We start from the raw sequence: 15,910 nt of genomic DNA on the forward strand, positions 1-15,910 counted from the left end.
GGGATTCTTCCAGGAAAGTTTGCTTTGGCTGAATCTCAAGGTTAGCAAAACAGAACATTTTCTTCTGTTTTGTGGGTTTGTGGGGCACTGGGAAGGAACTCTGCCTCTAAGATATATCTTTGTACTCTGCTGAAATCCTGTCTTTGAAATGTCGATTCTGAGGGCTTTTTGGAAAAATGCACATCTCTAGGAGGTTAACACGTTGAGCTGGTGTGGTAGTTTTCTAGAGATTTTCTGAAAACACTGTTTTTAAGGGTCCAGCACTGTGTCAGCTGGAGAATCAAAGATCAATAAGGTGCAGTTTCTTCCGCTGTGATCTCATGATCTAGAAGGGAGGCAGAAAAAGCAGCAGATATAGCCCTTGTCAGCTGGGGTCTTTGTCTACTGCAGGTACTGAAATTTAGTAGACACAGAGCCCTATAAATCATATCACATAGAAAATGGTCTGCTTTGCCAAATTTGAGACCCAGCCACAGCTGTCTTCCCTGGAAGACTCTGAAGTGAGGATGACAGCAGAGAGTAGGAGGCCCTGGAAGAGAAGGGGGCAGCTTTTCCTAAAATCCGGCGCACCCCCACAACAATAAACAACTGGTTTGCGTAGCCAGAGGGCCCTCCTATCATCCCTGTGGGGATTCCTGGAGGGAATTTCAGGTTTATTTTAGTTCCTGGGCTCTGAAGGTGCTCCTCTCCTTGACATGGCTCTGCTGTGGGCTGACTTGGAAGCAAAGCCCACTGGACTTTGTGAGCAAAGCCCACTGGACATCTGTAAGTGTGACAGGTGTCTCTGAAGATGGGGGGTGAGAGAGGTACGCAGCAGCAGCAGCAGCACGGTGCAGTAAGTGCAACACCCACTAGTAGATATACTTGTTCTTAAACATTCTGCAGCCACTACTGGCCCTGAGGAATCCACAGGAACAAACATTTCTCCACAGGCTCCTTGTCTTTGCCTGCCTCCTAGTAGCTCTACCCTAGTCCACCTCTCCTCTCTCCTCAGACATTACTCTCCCTCCATTGCTCCTTACCTCTTTCTAGTATCTTTGTTTTGCAGTAGTTTAGCTATTTATTTTTCTATTGTCTTTTAAAATGAGACCTGGTGGTCATATCTTGTGTACCAAATGCTGCTTTCCAAGTGCTTTGCAAATACCTCCCTGGGAAGAAATGCTAGTCCCCAAAGGCAAGAATAGTTTTCTTTTCAGGAAGCTATGGCAAAGAATTCCAATACAACGTGATAAATGCAACTTCTATATCTATATCTAAAACTATCTAATCTACATAGCTATAGCTGTATCTGAGGCAGAAGGATAGCTTGTAGCTCAGGAAAGTATAGATGTTGGAGGCCTTTGGTTCAGGAAAGTTTTCTGGGGAGCAGGAGGAGAACTGAGAGTGGAGTTGATGAGTCAGAGAGAATGAAAACCTTTGGTAGTAGAGATGGCTGGGGCAGGTGTTCCCAAACCTGTTCAAGTGACAGAACACCCAGGAATCATGGCCTTTTTGAGTCATTGAGACATATGATGAATTTAATATGTTTTTTAATGGTACTTCAACTTTATATGTTATATTTTCAGTTAACATTGTTTAGACATTATGTTTGGTTAAATTTACATGCTATGAAAACAATATACAATCATATGCAGTTGCCCATTAAAAAAAATCGCTCTGTAAGATGAGACATGATGAGCATCTTTGAGATTTGCCCTTCATATCTGTTAACTACTGATCCGAATAGGGATGAGAGTGGAAGGATGCTGTAGCTGAGTCACACTTGTGTTTGTGATGGAGACAACCAGATTTCTAGTATGTGTTGTTGAGGTAACCATGGTCAATTAAGGAAATTGATTCTTTTAGTCACATCTGAGTATTCAGCAGGAGTAATTAGAAGTGAACATTTAAAAATATCATGTATGCTGAGCATAGTTTCTCCACAGAAGTCCTTTTTCTTTCTTTTCCTCGATCTTTGTCTTTCCTCCCTCCCTCCCTCCCTCCCTCCCTCCCTCCCTCCCTCCCTCCCTCCCTCCCTCCCTCCCTCCCTCCCTCCTCCTTCTTTCTTTCTTTCTTTCTTTCTTTCTTTCTTTCTTTCTTTCTTTCTCTCTTTCTCTCTTTCTCTCTTTCTCTCTTTCTCTCTTTCTCTCTTTCTCTCTTTCTCTCTTTCTCTCTTTCTCTCTTTCTCTCTTTCTCTCTTTCTCTCTTTCTCTCTTTCTTTCTTTCTTTCTTTCTTTCTTTCTTTCTTTCTTTCTTTCTTTCTTTCTTTCTCTTCTTTCCTTCCTCCCTCCATTCCTTTTTTCCTCCCTTTTCTTTTTCTTTCTTTCTCTCTCTCTCCCCTCTCTTCCCCTCCCCTGCCTTCTCTTCTCTCCCCTCCTTTCCCTTCCTCTTCTCTTCCTTAATTTCCCCCACTTCCTTCTTGTTTACAACATATTTGGACTTGCTGATCTGTCAGGCTTTGAAAAACTTTGGAAAAATTACAAATGCTGTAACAACTCAGGAACATTTCAGGTTGAGCCATGAGTGACTGGAATATTTCACTTTTTCTAGAGTTAGGGAAAAGTTCATTTTGCTTAATTTTTCTTTAATTCAGATATTGAAGCTGATGCTTAGGGCCCATAAAGGGGCTTAAAAGGAAGGGGAAGTATATCAAAAGGGAGAGGAAGCTGCTCCACGGCTTTGGAGTAGCTCTCTTTCTACCTGTGCTAAATTCCCTCATGTTGCTGTGCAGGATGAGAATTTCTTCTTTATCCCAATGAAAAGTATAGGCACTTTTCTCTTTCTTTCTTTTTCTCTTAATCTGAGAGTGTTATTATACTTTTGTTGTAAGCATCATCATGGTGAGCCATCAACTAGTCAAGAAGCTGTAGACAGTCTGGTTAACCACATGGCTTGCTTAGAGTCTGGAGTCTTATGGGAGCTGAGCTGGACGTGACACAGAGATAGAGGCAAGGTTATCAGGGACAGTGATGAGCTTCCTGAGTACTTTACTCAACAGCATCTATTCAAGGGCAAAACCTAAGCTACTGTTTTGCGTGCTCTTTAGTCATTTCAAAAACTTTGGCAAATAATCTGAAATCTTTCATTTAAGAAATATTAAATGCTTAAGCCCAGTTGAAGATATTCTACCTCTTGATAGAAAATATATATATATATTCTCCATTATATATATATATAATAAAATAAATCTTATCCTGCATATCTCTTTGTTCTTCTTTTCTAGAACTCACCCTTGTGCAAAATTGTTTGCTCATCACAGTAATATAGTGAAATGGTAGAATGAATGTATTGTTTTCAAATATAAATGTAATTTCTTATAACAGAGATTTTGCTAAATTTGAGCAGCAGAAATCCTACTTCTGGGTATTTATCCAAAGAAAGCCAGAACACCAAATCAAAAGGACATATGCATCTACATGTTCACTGCAACATGATTTACAATAGCTAAGATGTAAAAGTAACCTAAATGTTCATCAGTAAATGAATGGGTAAAGAAGATGTACATATAAACAATGGCCTATGACACAGCCATAAAAAAGAACGGAATCTTGCCATCTGCAATAACATGGATGGGCCTAGAGGGTATTGTGCTGAGTGAAATAAGTCAGACAGAGACAAACGGCAGATGATTTCACTTATATGTGGATTATAAAAAACAAATGAACAATTAGAACAGAAACAGACTCATGGATACAGAAAACATTTTGACTGTTGCCAGATGGGAAGGTGACTGGGGAGATGATTAGAAAGGTGAAGAGATTAATAAGTAAAAATTGGTAGTTACAAAATAGTCATAGTGATGTAAAATACAGCATAGAAAATATAGTCAATAATATTATAATAACTATCTATGGTGTTGGGTAGGTACTAGATTTATCAGGGTGATCACTCATAAGTCATGTAAATGTCTAATTAATGGGTTGTACACCTGAAACTAATATAATATCATATGCCAATAATAGTTAAAAACAAAAAACTATTTAAAAAAACTTGAAAGGATAGATATTGACTGAAAAGGGGCATGAGGAAGTGTTCAAGGTGCTGTAAATGTTCTATATCTTGATCTGCGTGTTGGTTTCATAAAAATTGTTCAATCTCTAAAAAATAATTTTTCGAGCAGGAGGTAGTTTGAGGTAATATTCTCTAATGATTGGCTTCTTTCATGTTAGCATAATGCTTTTAAGCATCATTCATGTTGTTGGGTGTCAGTGATTTGTTCCTTTTTGTTGTTGAATAGTTGCACAGGTGTGCTAAAATTTATTTATTTCTACACCAGCTGATGGGCACTGGAGCTGTTTGCGGTTTTGTGCTATTCTGTGTACAGATTTATATAGGTTTTTGGGTGGACATATGCTTTTGTTTCTCTTGGTTTAACATCTAAGGGGGCATTGCTGGGGCTTATAAGTGTACATTTAACTGTCAAACTATTTTCCAAAGTGACTGTGTTGTTTTGCATTCCCACCAGAAATGTAACAAAATTCTAGTTGGTCTCACGTCTTTGTCTGCTCTCAGTATTGCCTGTTTTTAAATTTTAGTCACTCTAGTGGGTGAAGAAAATATCTCAATGTACTTTTAATTTGCCTGTCATAGTATATTGATTTAAACACCTATGACAGCAAAGAGTGCTGTCCCTTCATTTAGGTGTTACCATTTGAAAGCAGCATGTTCAAGTGGCCAATCCCACGTATCAGCAGGGCTTTATCTGAAAAGTTGAATTTTTCACCTTTTTACGATGACTTGTCCTGATCTTGTGGGGGTTCCTTTGAGCCTCCCTCCACAGAATATATGGCATCTTGTCATGTGCCTTTAGTGAGTAATGAGGTTCTAGTTCAATTTTCATTAGTATGAGTCCACTTTTTGCCTTTCTATCATCTCCTGATAGATTGGCATGCATTTTCATTCTGAACTCATGCCAGGTGATACTGGGTTTTGCTGGCTTTCATGTTTGTGCCACAGTCACTCTGCCAGGGTCATATGTCAAAAACTTTGGTCAGTCAACACTGATTCTCTTTAGTACCTGGTGCTATACACAATGCCCAGGGATTCAAGATATTTTAAACAAATACCTTGGGATGGAGGCCTGAACAACAGAGTTCTGGACAATTCATGTCATATAATAGGGATTGGAAATACAGTTTTGAATGCCATCTTTACAAAGACAAGAGCTAAAGCCACAGATCTTGGGAGCATGTCCACATTTAGGGCATAAGACAAAGAGGTGAAACCAATGTGGAAAGAGAAAGAATTAATAGGGTGATGAGGTAGAATGTCACAATGTCATGGAAACCATGGCAAGAGAGAGGGGAGGATGTTTGATAGGGTTAATGCTGCCCAGTGGCTTAGAAGGACGGAACTGAGAAGGTGCCATTGAATTTGAAATTGGGAGGTTATTTGAGACTTTGGAAAGTGCAGTTTCCTCAAAGCAGTAGTCAGAGCCAGAATGCATAGCATTAGGTAATGAGAAAATAGAGAAACAAAAACAGATGTGTTTTTCAATGAGCATGGCAGACATAAGTATACCTCCACCTGCGCCATCCATTGCTCATCCCAATGGCAGAAGCAGTGTCTATCTTTCTGTGCTTTAGATTTTACCTGCCTTTACCTGAGGAGCATTATTCTCCTGAACTCTCTCTGTTATCTTCAACCTTTGGCCATTCTTTCTCTGTTTATTTAACATGCTCAAAAATTTTCAGTCTTCAAAAACAAAACCAAATAAAGATACAAGTAAGTTACAGGTTGCCATGGCAATTACTCGATCACCTTCCTTTTTATAGTCAGGCTACATTGAAAAAAGACTTTTCTTGTGTCTTCCACTTCCTCCCCTTCCTTCACTCCTCAGTCTATTCTAACCTGATTGTGGCTTCCACCACTCCAAAGAAGCATGTCCCTCTAGAGCTCAGTGACTTCGTCTTCAGACTCAACATGCTTCTCGGCTCACACTTCTTTGACGTTATTTTCGCATTTGATTCTGTTGACCACTTCCTCAAGTTTAAGTTCTCCTTCATGGACTCTTCTTGATCTTTAGACATCAGTGAATGTTCTGCAAGGTGCAGGCTTCAGCTGTGGGATCCTTTCACTCTGTAACTTCTCTTCAGGAGACACCAATGAGCACATGACTTCTGATAATCACACACCTATCCATGCACTGTTTTGGATCCTATCTGCTTTTCCCTGAGGGGTTTACTCTCCAGATTCCTCAATCTCATACCTTTGCTGAGCCCACTTCTCCATTTTCCTGCTGAGTATCTCAATGTGGATGTCCCATAGAGACCTCAAATTCATTATGCCCAAAGTTAATTCACCACTCTCATTGGCCACTATCCTAATATTCTTTCTTCCATTCTTTATCATACTGAAGGACATTGCCATCTTTCCCATTAATCAAGTCAGAAATCTGGAAACCATCCTTGCCTTTCTCCACTTTTCCTTTCTCCCCTCTTCTCCATCAAGTCCTTGATGGTTTTACCCTTGATGATTCTCTCCTTGATGGTTCTCAAATTTACCCCCCTCACTATTTCTACTGCCATTACTTATTCTCTCCCTCAGGAAAGTTATATCATATCTTCCTTCATGCCAAGAACGCCATTCATTTATTTATTCAATTTCATTCTTTGAACATTGAGCAACTATTTGTTATATATGAAGTCAGCTTCTAGTTAAGTGTTTTATTCCCTCTTGGATACTTCCTGTTGACTACTTCCTCACTAAATTATGTACTGAGAGTCTAAATTTTAACCAATCTTTTCTTTACTCTTGCTTCATCTCACTCCCCAAACTGACTACTTTGAACGTTGTGAAATCCACCACCCTCCAGGATGCACTAGAGTCAGGTACTCCAATTAGAAGATTAAATTGCACCTCAATGAGGTGCAAGTGAAATGGAAAAATTAATAGTTATTGGTGACCAAGTGACTAGATGTGAGGGTTGAGTATCCCAACTACAACGATCTTTGAGCCCTGCTTCCTCATTCCTGTTAAACCCTATAATCAATTTATTGTTTTTTGCCCTTAAGTTCTTATTTTCCTTCTTATCTAGATTAAATCTCATAGCCAATTTCAATCACACCTTTGGACATGACCTCAGTCCCTTACTTGTGTTACTTGGTCATTTTCAACTGGTAAGACCCCAGCCCCAGTTAAATTCAAGTCTCCTCTTATTCTGTGCTTGAACCTACATTGCTGAATGTGGGTGGAAAAAATCTATAGCCCTGCTGACTAATATCACTTTAAGTATATAACCACTAACCTCAACTGGGCCTGCAATGCTGACCAAACATCCATTTACTTCCCTCCTGTCCTACGTGCCTCTTTTATGTTCTCTTATGCTCTGGTGCCAGTTACCAATTTAATGCCTCTTGTGTACAAATCTACCTTGACTGATATATTCTTTAAGTCTCCAGTCACTCCTCTACCATCTTCACTTTTGGTAGGTAACCTTGATTCTTATTTTATTCAGAAAATAAAAGCAACCAGAAGAGAGATTCTGTAAGTCCTACACATTACCTGCCTACCAGGACCTGCCTACTTTCCTGGTGTTCTGGGTGACCTGACTGTACCCCGAGTTAAGAACGACTCCTCCACTTAGTCCCTGGCTTCCACCCCTTCCCCAGATTCAAGCTTATAGCTCCAGAATTCTTCCTCACCAAAGATGTTTGGTAGTTTTTACTTTATTCCAATCACCACAGATATCCTGACAAAGGTGATGACACACTGTGATGTGCAATTTATTGAATACAATTTCACATAGAATCATTTCGGCATATGGTGTTGTTATGATCAATGCTGCTTTATTCCTGCATCGATTTTGTGTTAAAATTTTTCTTAGTTAAAATGTTAGGTTATTATGGCTTCTTTGATATCCCATAGCATCTCCTCCATTAACATGATAATAGTTGTAATTAATTTTTATACAATAGTACATGATCCACATTCAAAACAGAAATATTTAATTTGGATATAAGAAGGGCTGGCTCCTTGTTTTGGGAGTAATGAGTCACTGGCTTGTGATATTTCTGTATTTAAACTTCGGTGAAACTAATCTTGATAATATTTTTGCTCATGCACAGTATCACTTGACCTTATCATATGAAAGAGAAATGACTATTCAAACTTTCTTCCAGCATAAACTGTCATAATTATCCTTGTAATCATTTGGTAAGACTCAGTTAAGGTCCCATTCCTGCAGGGAGGCCTTAGGCAGATAAAGGTGAATGAGCCAGTCTTTTTACCACTGCTTACCAGTAATTAACATTGGATCGATGACACAGGTGTCCTCAATAAAACGTAGGTTTAGATTCAAATTTTGACTCCCATCATTGTCACCATCGTCCATATTTGCCACCCATCTGGTTATGTGGAAACCACTGTGTATTGTTACTCTTTCCAGGCAGGAACCCATGAAAGTAATCTACCATAGTATTCCAGCATGAGGCATGTAAGATACAGGTCACCTTTGATATGAGCCTTTTAAGGCTGTTTGCTTGTAACTATAGACATATATGGACTTCCTGTACATTACCATCAATCAATGAGCTACATGCATTGAGCATCAACCTTGTGAGCTCTGCTCTAACTAGCATACGGTGGCAACAGCTGGCACCTGAGGATGGCAGGATGCACAAGGACAAACAACTACTCTCGAAGCCTCCAGGCCTCTCTTGGTAGCATCATCCCTGCTAACTGCTCTTTTTGTGACAGACTCTGAGCTTCTGAACCTGGATTCCAAATGTGTCTTGGCAGTCAGAGAAACAGAAAAAACCCATGCAATTTCTCTGCTCCCCCTCCCCTCCCCTCCCCTCCCCTCCCCTCCCCTCCCTCCCCTCCCCTCCCCTCCCCCCCTCCCCCCCCCCCCCCCTCCCCTCCCCTCCCCTCCCCCCCCTCCCCTCCCCTCCCCCCCTCCCCTCCCCTCCCCTCCCCTCCCTCCCCTCCCCTCCCCTCCCCTCCCTCCCCTCCCCTCCCCTCCCCTCCCCTCCCCTCTCCTCTCTCTCTTCTCTTCTCTTCTCTTCTCTTCTCTTCTCTTCTCTTCTCTTCTCTTCTCTTCTCTTCTCTTCTCTTCTCTTCTCGCTTCTTAAGCCTTCAATTACTCTAATCACTTCTTTCTCCAGTTACTCTGAAACTCTACCTGGTCACAGATCAAATTCCTCTTCCTGAGCTCCCATCCAAAGGGCTTTTCTTTGGAAAATCTTTGACATTTATCATCTGTCCCACTAAATGACCTGTATCTTGCCGCAAGACCTCAATTCATTCTTCCTACTTATCCTTTCATCCCACTGTCCCTGATCCTATTAGACTGTAGGTTCCTTGAGGATAAGAACCTTATTATTCATCTTTGAATATCTACATAGCCCCAGCCATGATGTTTTGCCCAAAATAAGTGCTTGTTAGAATTAAAATGGTTGATTATATTGCATTTGATTCATGGTTCTGTGGATGAAAATTGTTACACCTGAGAAAAAAAGTCCACTGTGTTTGGTCACTTGGATTTGCCTTCATGGAAAACAATGAAGAAAAGTTGTTCATTTGATGAAGCCAACTGCTCTCTGCCTCTTTGCAAGCTGTCCTGCACCACCAAAGACTGAGACACCTGGGCCCACCTGTGAGCTTATTTTATCCATCCCTGTCTCCTCACAGCACCTCTTACCAAACATGAGTACAAGAGGTCTGAGATTTGGGTTCCAAAAATGAGTATGAAGTTGTTGTTTCAGAACACAGAGCATGAGGCTTGAAGTGTGAGAGTGGGAATGAACAAAAACAGCACAAGAATGTTTCTCAGAAAATTGTGTGAATTTTTCCCTCAGCACAGTCCACTTGAGGTTTTAGTGACTAAGCCTTGAAACTTAAAAGAAGGGGAAGCTATAGTTATGTAGGACTTTTTCAGTCTTAATCTATAGTGTAATTTCTGTTTAGTTCAGAGTAACTTGGCTGGGGACTCTGTGCATAGTAGGACTGCGAGAAAAATGAGAAAAAACAATTATCGAGATGCTTCTTGATGATAGCACTGGGTTTGGGGCTTGCTAAGAATATCTGAATGGGTTTATTTGACTGATGGGGTGATTGAGGCTCAGACAGCTTAAGCAACTTGCCCAAATACACATAGCTAAATGATGGAGCTGGGATTCAACCCTTACTCATCCAGGGTCATTTGTTCTTTAATCCCAAGTTCACAGAACTTATAATTTTTCTGGAACCTAAAAAATGTTTCAGCAGTGAAAAAGGAATACATAGGCTCCAAAATGCCATGGGGAACTGACTAAAGACAAATAAAGTTAAATTTTATGCTTTCAGACTCAGATTATCATGTCAGATAGTCAAATGTAACTTTTTCTGCACAAACAATTATACACCAGTATAAATCATGCTTATGTAGGTTACCGATAAGTTTCTGTGGTTGGACCTTATGTGTGTGGGACATTGAAAGGCAGATTGCCTACAGCTTGGGGAACCGATAGAATGGACCTATCTATGTAACTCTAACTTCTAGGGAAGTAGTTCCTTTTATCCTTGTTGGAGAATCTTTGTTTTAGACAAACAAACAGGTAAACCAGAAAGAGAAGGAGGAGTAAGAGAGGGGGAGGATGGTGATGGGGGCAGAGGGAGTAAGAAGAGGGGGAAATGGTAGACCCATCTTCTTCAGGGAGATGGTCCTGTATTTCCTTTTCACTGAGTAGAGCTGACTAGTGGGCTGCAAACACGGTGCAGACGGACCTCCAAATGGGACAGAAATCCAAGCAGAAGCAGGTGGAAAGGGCTTTGCAGCAGGAGAGGAAATGCACCCCAGCAACCAGACCAAACATAAAGCAGCCCATGCTGACTCAGCTCTCTCTTAGCTTGGTCATCTCTCTGTTCGCCCCCACCATGAGGTTAGTGGTGACTCAGGATTTCCTCCTGGCCATGTTTATGCATAGTACAGCCAGTTGCTTAGCAGATTAAATAAATAAACACAATAAAAAACACTTAAGTTTATTGGACCCTTTCTACACCCCAGGCACCGTCAGCAAGCTAATAGTGTAATGAACATCATCTCATTTAACAATCAAAACAAGCTTTTAGGTTGTTTCTATTGTTATCCTCATTTCCCAGGTGTAAAATCAAGGTTTAGGGACATCCAGAAAATTGCCTGAAGTCCATCTAGGGATGTCAAAAGCAAGTTCATGCTTGTAATCATATGTTTCGCTGCCTCTGGTGTTTGGTGAGTGAGGGAAGGCTTCATTGCTGTAGGTGCTCATGCCTGAGAGTCCCATCATTTGAGTAATCTTTCCGAGTTAATAGGAAAATGAAGTAAAACTGTGAGTGGGGTGTTGACACATTAATGTGTATCATTCGTATCTCCATATGGATTAGAAACGCTCTTGAAAGGCGGCTGAGAAAGATTGTTGAGGAGAGGGAAACAAAAGGACAATTTTTAATGTAGAAAGAGTCTCCATTTGTCTCGCAGTTTGAATTTTATTTTCTTTTATTTTAAAAATATAATTATTTATTTTTAGAGACAGGGGAAGGGAGGGAGAAAGAGAGGGAGAGAAATATCAGTGTGAGAGAGAAACATCGATTGGTTGCCTCCCTTATGCGTCTCGACAGGGACCAAACCCACAACCTAGGCCTGTGCCCTGACTGGGAATCAAACCAGCGAATGTTTGCTTTGTGGGGCAATGTGCTATTCTTCCCATTGCTCCTCAAATCATTACATCTATCCTGAAAATGTCGACACTTGGAAGTTTACACTTCGTCGTCTCTAGTTCTTCCATGCAGCAGTGGCACGCAGATCCACTTTGCGACATCCCGTCTTGATGTATTTTCCCTTTGGAAACACTGTCACGGTCAGCACGGGGACCTGCAGCTGGAGCCTACTGAGAAAGCAGCTGGGGAAAGGGATCATTAAATGGACCAAAGGAAAACCCGACTTGTCTCATTCGCAATTTTGTCCAGGGCAGGTCAGCTGTGGGTCTGCACACGGGTTTCTTGAGGGACCCTTGGAACATTTCAGATCCAAGATATTGGACAACAGATACTCCAGGGATGTAGGTGCTCCTTCCAACACAAATGGCAGCCCGGTGTGCTGGGCCGACAGGTGAGAACATGAGCTACATCGAAGGTAGGGCCGACTGCAGGAAATCTTCTCAGAGTTGGGAATGTGCCAGACATGAATTTTCCTAGATTTCTGTAACGAGGTTCAAAGAGGAATCTTTGCTTTCCTTCTGAGAAATTAGCGCAGCCTTTCCTAGCAACCTGAGAAGGATCCCAATGGCGCAGCTGCAGAGGGAGCCTGGGGGAAGGTAGGCAGGCCCTGAACTCAAGTACCCACCGCGAGGATCCACTTCTTGACTTTGACGGTGGAGGAAGGGTAGGTGTGAAAATTAAATGTGGTAACTCAAGGAGCACCTTGGTACTTGCCTGGAGTACAGAAGAGGCATAGATAGGTGAAGCCGTTTTACTTCATCTTTCCACTTGTCCTTCATGTTGTAGTCATGGTCTCTCTTTTTTTTTTATACTGGAAGAAAATTTACTTGCAGAAAGGTCAGCCTGGAGTGGGAGCTGGGGAAAAGGGGGAGAGAAGGAGAAAATGTTTATATGTGTCAAGTGTTGCTGAGAGGTGGACTGAGATGAAGACCGAGAAACGCCAGTGGAATTTGGTAGCAGTACTGGTGACAGGCCCTGTGCTGGTGGGGAGGGGGGTGGGGAGGGGGAAGCTGGTGTAGAGAGGGTTTTGTAATATTTTTAAATATTTCCCAATGTGAGAGGTGGAAAATTATTATTGCCATCTTAACATTTCGATTTGTCGTACTTTGACATTTGAAAGCTTCTGAACCCAATTTCTTCCGGTTTCCCCACCTCTGCCTAAATAGCCACCGTCACTTGTTTTCAGACCTGCTGAATTTATTTTTCATCCGAGACACCACAAGGCGGAACAAGTGATGGAGATGCGGCAGTGAGCGAGACAAGTAGTCCCTTTGGAAAATCACTGAGCCCTTCACCACAAAGGGCCCCTCCCGACTGGTACAGAGCACAGTATATACGGCTGTGGGTTTTAATCCTGGGGAATTGATAGAGCACAAGCAGGATAAGAGCATATTTATTTTGGTGTTTCTTCTAGTGCGTGAGAGATTTCTTCTGATGTCTGAGTAGGAAACTTTGCTGTATGGTAAATTATTTCCTGAATTTTGTAGTGTTTTTTTTTTTTCCAGTTTGAATGGATTCTTACCTTGCTGTTTCTCCACTTGGGTATGCTGCCACAAGGGGGCGCAATAAACCGTAACCCCGGTGGCCAGTATTTCTCACTGGGTCTGAGGTTCTAAGTTTCGGATACTGACTCTTTCTTAGAGTCAGTTTCATTGGACCTCCATGTTTTCCACTCATGATAGTATTTCACTAAAAATGTAAATGACTTTTTCAAATTACCAAACATTTTTGTGTTCGCTTGTTTTTAAAAAAATAATTTTTAATTTTTCAATTACAGTTGACATACAATATTATATTAGTTTCAGGTGTACAGCTCAGTAATTAGACATTTATATAACTCACATAGTGATCACCCCAATAAACCTAGTCCCCACCTGGCACCACACATAGTTATTACAATATTATCGACTATATTCCCTATGCCAGATTTATATCCTCATGACTATTCTGTAACTACCAATTCGTACTTCCTAATCTCTTCAACCTTTTCTACCCCCTCCCATCTAGCAACTGCAAACAACCATGTTTTTAAAAAATCCTCACTACAGGGCATGCTCACTGATTTTAGAGAGAGGGGAAGGGAGGGAGAAAGAGTGGAGAGAGAAACATCAATGTGAGAGAGAGACATGGATTCGTTCCCTGTCACATGCGCCCCAGTGGAGGACCGAACCCAAAATCCAGGCATGTGCCCTGACCGGGATCAAACCTGTGACCTTTCAGTCCAGGGGAGGATGCTCCAGTCTCCCGAGCCACACTGGCCAGGGCACAGCCACTATTTTTAGAGCTGCCGGTTTTCAGATCATAAAGGCACACCCATTTGAAAAGAAATAGATGTTCATTTAAAATCAGAAATTATAAAGAAAACATTAAAACTGACCATTCCTCACGACCCGGAGTATATTCCTATTAGTATATTTATGTATTTTCTTCCTGTTTGTAAGTGCCTTATTTCAAATAGCAAACAATTTTCACTTTATCATTTGATTTTACCCAATATTTCTACTGCATTTTAAATATTAAAAAGGTTTCATAGTATTTTATGATAAGCTATGATAGTTTGTACTCAGAGTTTTATTTATAAATTTTATGTTAGTTTGCTCTGATGACTCTCTGGCATTGTAGTAACTAGGTCTAAAGTACATGAATGATTTTAAGTTTCTTGCTTTAAATTATAAAATTTTTAGAATGTTGTACCCATTTACATTTATTATTAAGAGTGGATAATTGTTCAGTTTAGTACATTCTTGCCACCACTATTATAGTTAAAAAATAAATGGCTAATTTCATGGGCCAAACACGAGTTATTACTTATGTATTTATTTGATTTATTAGTGATAGTAAATAGTTCTGCATGTGCTTCAAAGGCATTTTGATGCCCTATTACATTGTCAGTGTATATCTCCTGTCCTTGGAGCAGATGTTCTGCCCCTTCTCAATTAACAGGAGCTTTCCTTACTCATTCAGCCAACAAGTGTCCGATGAGCACCTGCAAGGTGTCAGGCGTTGTTCTAGACGCTGGGGATACAGCAGTGAACAAAACGGAAAAATTCCTGCCCACAAGGGCCTTTCATTCCAGTGAGGGGATAGAGACAAAAACAGAATAAATAAGCGAGCTGGTGTATTTAAAGGAGGTGAATGCCGTGGAGAAGAGTAAATCACAGAAGTTGAAGAGGGAGTACCAGGGTGGTCAGAGAGGCTGTCACCGAGAAGGGGACAGTTGTCCAAGGACGCAGATGAGGGAGGGTGGTTCCTTAGGCTTTCTGTCGTCAGCAGAGAGAGTGTAGCAGGTGGAGGGAACAGCAAAAGGACAAAGGCCCGGAGATGGGAGTGTGTTCAGTATCCAGGTTAACAGTCCAGGTATCAGATTCTTGCAGTCTTTATGACAAATATTTTCTCAATTTGTTCTTTAATGTCTTAACATATAGAGGATTTACAGTTTTGTGTAGGTGACTATCACTTTTTTCCTTTGTGATCATGGTGAAATGCATCATATATGCAAAAACATGATCAAAATATAGATGTGAAATGTAAAGAATTAAATGAAAACAAAGTACAAACACCCAAAGCCGCACCGTGGAAGTTAGAAGAGAAGCACAGCAGGACTCGAAGCCCTGGTGCCCCTCCCTCTGCCCCCCCTTGCCTACCCCCACCCCCACCTCTAGAGGAACCGCTTTCCTGACTTCCGTGTTCATCTTTCTCTTGCTTTCTCTATCGTATCATACTTATATTTGCATCCTTAAATGGTGTATCACTTAGTTGTGAAAACCAGGTGGTAGACACAAACCTAGATGAGGAGAGGCAGCACTCCCACTGTTGAAGTGGCTCCCAGCAGCGTGGCTGAATCCTTTATCTCTGGCATAGTCTGGCCTCAGCTTCCCCGAGAGTTTGCAAGAGCACCTGAAGGCAGGAGTGAGCCTGGAAAACCCTGAAAGATGTGGGATGGGGCCAGTGGAGCAGAGCTTGCCAGCTGCCCCTGGAATCTGCAGCAGAGTTGTATTTGCAATGCATCTGCTCATCCAGAGGTCTCATTTCCTGGCACCTCTTAAATTATGAGTTGAAAAGGAGACATTCCTATTGACCAGGAACACCTCACTTGGACTACTATGTGATGTTCTAGTCCATTCGAGCTGCTATAATAGAACACTAGAGACTAGATGGCTTATGAACGGCAGGTATTTATTTCTTACAGCTTTGGAGGCTGGGAAGACCAAGGCCTGGCAGAGGACCGTTTTCTGGTTCATAGGCAGTTATCTTCTTG

Source organism: Artibeus jamaicensis, unplaced genomic scaffold (genome assembly GCF_021234435.1).
Source record: "Artibeus jamaicensis isolate MK-2021 breed Jamaican fruit bat unplaced genomic scaffold, CSHL_Jam_final contig_484, whole genome shotgun sequence".
Classification (NCBI taxonomy): Eukaryota; Metazoa; Chordata; class Mammalia; order Chiroptera; family Phyllostomidae; genus Artibeus; species Artibeus jamaicensis.